Source organism: Macrobrachium rosenbergii, chromosome 1, assembly GCF_040412425.1.
Source record: "Macrobrachium rosenbergii isolate ZJJX-2024 chromosome 1, ASM4041242v1, whole genome shotgun sequence".
In the NCBI taxonomy this organism is placed as follows: domain Eukaryota; kingdom Metazoa; phylum Arthropoda; class Malacostraca; order Decapoda; family Palaemonidae; genus Macrobrachium; species Macrobrachium rosenbergii.
This window is the reverse complement of record NC_089741.1, coordinates 32,453,278-32,460,777: the sequence shown is the minus strand read 5'-3', so window position 1 is coordinate 32,460,777 and position 7,500 is coordinate 32,453,278.

The window sequence follows — 7,500 nt, the reverse complement described above, 5'->3', positions numbered from 1 at the left end:
GGATCTCACTGTAGGTCCAGTTCAGAATTTTGTCCAGATCTTTCTGTAGATCCAGTTTGGAATTTTGTCAGGATCATACTGTAGATACAGTTGGGAATTTATATGGATATCTGTAGATCCTGCTGGGAATTTTTTCAGGATCCTACTGTAGATCCAGTTGGAAATTTTATATGGATCTCACTGTAGATCCAGTTCGGAATTTTGTCTGGATCATCCTGTTGGAATCCTGCCCAGATCTCACCATATATCAAGTTGGCAAATCTATCCGGATCTCACTGTAGATCCAGTTTGGAATTCTGCCCAAATCTTCCTCTAGATCCAGTTGTGGATCCACGATGTTTCTATTCCTCCATTAGGCTACCATAGATATAGCAAAAAGCTGTAAAGATTTTTTTCTATTCACTCTTTAATTTTGTTTTCACTTATTTGTTTATTGCCCATAGGGGGGTAATGCGTCAGTGCACATCACAGGGTGCACTGTAGGCATTACTAAAGGTTGCTTGCAGCATCCCTTCCTTAGGCCCCTAGCTGCAACCACTTTCATTCCTTTTACTATACCTCCATTCATATGATCTCTCTTCCATCTTGCTATCTTGCAAGGTTTCCCTCCTGTTACACCTTTCAAACTTACCTACTCTCAGTTTTCCTTCCAGCGCTGAATGACCTCATAGGTCCTAGTGCTTGTGCCTTTACCCTAAACTCTATATTCCATTCCCTACACATATTTGTTTATTGAGGAATATTCATACTTTCTCTCATGATAGAAAACATTAATGGAATTTACTGGTTCTATTACAAACTTATGTTTGTTGAGGAATATTTATACTTTCTCTCATGATAGAAAACACTAATGGAATTTACTGGTTCTATTGCAAACTTATGTTCATTTAAGAAATCTTATTCTTTGTGTAAAAACTAAAAAAGTAAAGCATATTTTAGAAGAATCACTTCATCAGCACAAGTAAAAACCAAAGTAGACTTGTCTTATCCCAAAAAAGCATTCTCCCTAACGCAATACATCACATATATATAAAACTATTGTGTAAAAAAAGAAAGGTCCATTAACTAGGAAATATGAGGAAATGGAGAGTAGATGCGCCTTTTTTTTTGTATGAACGGATTTTCTAAGGCTAATGGCCCCATCACAAAAACATAGCCAATATTTCTACCCTATCTCACTCAGAGCCTCAGGAATAAGTAAGAAATGGATGAAATATGGGTCTATGTTATTCCCTCGTATCTCATTCTCTTTTATTTTATTTTGTTCGTAGAAAAGAAAGTCGGTGGTGGAGGTGATGTATACATTATATATATATATATATATATATATATATATATATATATATATATATATATATATATATATATATATATATATATATTACATATATATATACATATATATGTGTGTATATATATACATATATATATATATACAGTATATATATATATATATATATATATATATATATATATATATATATATATATATATATATATATATATATACTACTTTAATTCTTCTTGATCCAGTTATTCTTTTGCATTTGCACTACGAATCAGTTGTTAGGAGAGGGTGGAGGAAAGTAAGATGGAAGAAAGAGAATATGAAAGGAGGTACAGTAAAATGCCTAATGTGGCTACAGTTTCTTTCATGTAGGCCCAATGAGGCTACAGCATGTTTCTTTCTGTCTGTGAAAATGCCACGACCAAAATGTATTTTTGAACGGTTTTATTTGTTAGAAAATTTATTTTTTCAGACCTTTATTGGTTATCAGACAGGTAAAATAGTCGTGTAGATCAAAATGTTTCAGAAAATATTCATTTTACGTAATTCTCATCGAATAATTTCATATCGGGAGTGCATGAATTATATACTCAAACCTTTGCGAGGCCCAAATTGATTATGATTATTGGAATAACTCATGCAATTCGTGCGAATTATTCATTACTCAGATTTTTTTTTTAATATTCGAATCCCAAATATTGTATTGTATTGCACGTATTGTAGTTTCCACATTTATATGGTTTTGTGATTTGCATATAATGTAGCCCAATCATTTGCTATTGTATGTCTGTACAAAATGTTACATCATTATCAAATAGTGTATAGAAATCGATTGCCTAATTCACTCTCTCTCTCTCTCTCTCTCTCTCTCTCTCCACACACAATTTTGCATCATCATCAAGGACCGTATAGAAACAGATTACCTAATTCTCTCTCTCTCTCTCTCTCTCTCTCTCTCTCTCTCTCTCTCTCTGAAACAGCTCTCACTACTAATCCTTTGACTAACAACTCGGAGGAAAGGAATTCGTATATATATTTTTTTAAATGCCACATTCCTAATTCCATTCCAATTTGTCTGTTGATAAGGAATGCGTTTATTCCCGTCAATGACGGCCTGACACGCAGCCACCGAATTATGCTGTTCGCTTCAATGTTAAGTTATTTTTTGTGGCGTCGCTCATTCATCTTGTACTATATATATATATATATATATATATATATATATATATATATATATATATATATATATATATATATATATATATATATATCTAAAATTGTTTCTTCATTCAATATTCCTAAGATCTCCCACATTTCTCTTCCATAATGTTTATCATAAGCTATTTTCTCTTTTGTAAATAAACGAGTATAAAATGCGCCGGAGTTTCTTCGGCGCAATCGAGTTTTCTGTACAGCGCATAATCAAGGCCACCGAAAATAGATCTGTCTTTCGGTGGTCTCGGTTACTGCTGTATGAACCGCGGCCCATGAAACTTTAACCACGGCCAGGTGGTGGCCTAATGTATATCGTTGCCAGATGCACGATTATGCCTAACTTTAACCTTAAATAAAATCAAAACTACTGAGGCTAGAGGGCTGCAATTTGGTATGTTTGGTGATTGGAGGGTGGATGATCAACATACCTATTTGCAGCCTTCTAGCCTCAGTAGTTTTTAAGAAAAATTGCGGACAGAATAAAGCGCGGACGGACAGACAAAGCCGGCACAGTAGTTTTCTTTTACAGAAAACTAAAAACAAACTGTATTAGAGCCCCTTCTTCCCTATTCACATCAAAAGTGTTCCTTTATATCTTTTAAAAAAAACCACTCCGGTCTGTCTTTCTCTTCTTCTTCTTCTTCTTCTTCTTCTTCTTCTTCTTTCTTCTTCTTCTTCTTCTTCTTCTTGCGCCTGTATAACCCTTTTCTCTCCACCCTCCAAGATATATCAGGCTAACTATCTCCTTTATCAACTTCCCCTTTCGCACAGGGGGAGAATAATAATCATCATTCCTCTCTTTCCATTCCTCTGGTGCATTTCCCCAGCTAGAAGCAGGTCCACTCTTGCGTCATGCCGGGGAATCTTAGTTTTCAAAATCCATTTAACTGGTTTGGTTCTTTCAAGTCTTTATTCTTATTTTTTTTTTTTAATATTCATTCAATTTTTGGTTACACTTAGTTCTGAGATAAGTGGCAGGTTAATCAGATTAATCACTGGGCTTTCAATACGTATGATTCGCTTTGGTATTTCATTTGTTAGCTATATATTTAGGATACAAAGTCTATATGTATGTATGTATATGTATATATATATATATATATATATATATATATATATATATATATATATATATATATATATATATATATATATATATATATATATATATATATATATATATATATAAAGATTCAATGCATTGCTACCCTGATACAATTCTTGTATTTCAATAATTCACTTACATTTTTATCGATTTATTTACTAATTAGTTTTTCCTATTACCTTCTGTTGTTTCTTTCTAATGAACACCATAATATTCTTTGGAAGCTTGAATTTCGAGTCAGTGGCCCTGTGGTGAGCTTGTTCCATATGAATAGGGTTCGTGTTCTGAATAATAATAATAATAATAATAATAATAATAATAATAATAATAATAATAATAATAATAATAATAATAATAATAATAAGTCCATGGCCCTGTGGTGGACTTGTCCCATATGAATAAGGTTCGTGTTCTGAATAATAATAATAATAATAATAATAATAATAATAATAATAATAATAATAATAAATAATAATAACTTTGAAATAGCACAGCTTGGAAACCCAAGCAACGACCCTTCACAAAAAACAAAAAGAGTTTATAATCATGAAAAACGTCAAAGACATTTCGCAATAAAAACGAAAGAAGCAAAACAGATAAATGTCGAGGGAAAGTCATGAGGTCAACATCTCCTGTTGACCTTTGACCTTGCAGAATGAGAGAGAGAGAGAGAGAGAGAGAGAGAGAGAGAGAGAGAGAGAGAGAGAGAGAGAGAGAGAGAGAGGTATTAGATAATGGGGAATTTCAGCCCAAAATAAAGTATGCCAATGATAAGAATGGATATACTTTGCAGTTTTAATTGTAAGCTCCTTCCCCCTAGGGAGAGAGAGAGAGAGAGAGAGAGAGAGATAGAGAGAGAGAGAGAGAGAGAGAGAGAGAGAGAGAGAGAGAGAGAGAGAGAGAGAGGATTAGCCAACGGGCCAATTTCAGCCCAAAATAAAGTATGCCAATGATAAGAATGGATATACCTCATAATTTTAATTATAAGTTCTTTTCCCCTAGTGTGAGAGAGAGAGAGAGAGAGAGAGAGAGAGAGAGAGAGAGAGAGAGAGAGAGAGAGAGAGAGAGAGATTAGCCAACGGGGTAATTTCAACCCAAAATAAGGTGCGCCAATGATAAGAATGGATATACCTCGCAATTTTAATTATAAGTTCTTTTCCCCTAGTGTGAGAGAGAGAGAGAGAGAGAGAGCGAGAGAGAGAGAGATTAACCAACGGGGTAATTTCAACCCAAAATAAAGTGTACCAATGATAAGAATGGATATACCTCGCAATTTTAATCGCAAGTTCTTTCCCCCTAGAGAGAGAGAGAGAGAGAGAGAGAGAGAGAGAGAGAGAGAGAGAGAGAGAGAGAGAGAGAGGTATTAGCCAACGGGGGAGTTTCAGCCCAAAATAAAGTGTGCCAATGATAAGAACGGATATACGAACTTTGGGGAATAGGGATGTAAAAGAATAAGGGGAGGAAATAGGCGGAAATGAGAGGAGGGCTATTGCGGTGATGGTCGAGCGAATGGGTAGATAGAGCAGGGATGCTAAAAGGGAGATGAAGAGGGGAAGGTGAATAATGACCGAAAGATTCACAACAAAAATGAAGGAATGGAAAGGGAGACGAGGATCGAGGTAGTTTTGTGGGTAATGCTTACTACCCTCGAACAATTGAATTTTTTTGATATATATATATATATATATATATATATATATATATATATATATATATATATATATATATATATATATATATATATATATATATATACATATATTTGCAAACAGTACTGACGTTCTCAAACACTTGCCCAATATCCTTTCCTACACACGACGATCTTTTGTTTATAGACTCCCAGAGACTCGTCTCCCAGACTCTTCATCTTCTTCCAGACCTGATTAAATCATTCCTCCATCAGCACTGGTTGGCGCAGTCCTCCCAGCTGATGGTGACATGACGACTCTCGCTGATAATGACGTGACGTGAGATGAGAAAAGTCAGAAATAGTCTGAATTTGCATGAGAGGTTCATGAGGAGCGAATCAGGAATGAGACGGATGGAAAAGATAATGATAAAGACAAAAGATGGTCTTCGTGGTTACTGGAACGAGGTCAGGGAATCCTAAAAATCATCAAGGTACAATTCTGGGCTACGGAATGACGTTTGTGGCGAGGTTGGAAGTTCGTTCGTTTTAGTTTTCTGTAAAAGAAAACTATTGTGCCGGCTTTGTCTGTCCGTCCGCACTTTTTCTGTCCGCACCCAGATCTTAAAAACTACCGAGGCTAGAGGGCTGCAAACTGGTATGTTGATCATCCAACCCCTAATCATCAAACATACCAAATTGCAGCCCTCTAGCCTCAGTAGTCTTTATTTTATTTAAGGTTAAAGCTAGCCATGATGTGGCTTCTGGCAACGATATAGGATAGGCCACCACCGGCCCGTGGTTAAAGTTTCATGGGCCACGGCTCATACAGCATTATACCGAGACCACCGAAAGATAGATCTATTTTTTGTGGCCTTGATTATACGCTGGAGCGGCTGTACAGAAAACTCGATTGCGGCGAAGAAACCAAGTATTCTGCTAGCAACAATATTCTCAATATATTTTGGGTCCACTGCCAGAACTGACGACCTCTAGTCTTCTACTAGCGTCTATATAACCAGTATAATGGTTGCACTAGCAGAATTGAACGTCACCCGCCTTCTGCTAGCACATACGTAATCTTCCTGATATTATCTGTAATTTCCCAACCCTTGATATATTCCTCGTTTTCAGACCCTTTTTCTTCCGTACCACATTTAAAGGTTCTTGTATTTTGGAAGGAAAACGACCTTTTATCTCCTCTCTCTCTCTCTCTCTCTCTCTCTCTCTCTCTCTCTCTCTCTCTCTCTAGGATGTTTTCTCCTTCCCATCACAATGAAAGGTTCTCGTATTTTGGAAGGAAAACGACCTTTTATCTCCTCTCTCTCTCTCTCTCTCTCTCTCTCTCACCTGGGATGTAAAGCAAAATCCTGGCTGGGAACAGCACCGTTTCTCGGTAGTTAACGGCCAATTTGCGTAGGATGAGCATCCTCCTCCGTTAAATCGTCCTAAGCCTTAGGTCAGTATCCTTGGAAATTGCCAGCTTTACGTGAGCTGCCAATAGGGCAAGCAATGGAGTGGGAATACGTATCTTGAATTTATTTATTTAGTTATTTAAACAAATAAATGTATATATATACACATTTATTTGTTTAAATTTATATAAATGAATTCAAGATATCAATTCCCACTCCATTGCTTGCCCTGTTGACAGCTCATGCAAAGCTGGCAAATTCAAAGGCATTGGTTTATTTTTTCATTAAATATTCAAGCTACTTGATAATTTTTCACTATCAAATTTCTCTCTCTCTCTCTCTCTCTCTCTCTCTCTCTCTCTCTCTCTTTAAATAAGAGCTGGGACCCGGCTACAATGCTTCATTAGCATAACATGTTTACCTTCGAATATGGCTGAAATGATAACCGGATTGTTATGCATACGAGACAGGTGAGAATTCTGTTAAAAGCGGTGTCCTTTGCATTTTCCGAATAGCATCAGCAGAGAATCTCTCTCTCTATCTCTTTGTTTTTTATGTGTGTATCAATGTATATCAGTATTTATATATATGTATGTATGTATATATATATATATATATATATATATATATATATATATATATATATATATATATATATATATATATATATTCTTTCACACAACAATAATGTACTATGAAAATATCACAAAAATTATCCAGCTATTTTTTTGTCTGCAGTATTCATAATCTAAACGTAATAGATTCCACGTTTAAGCTTGCCGTCGCCCAACCTGGGCAATCCTCTCAATACGGGCCCATACAGAATGATTGTACCTTAATCTGGGCCTCT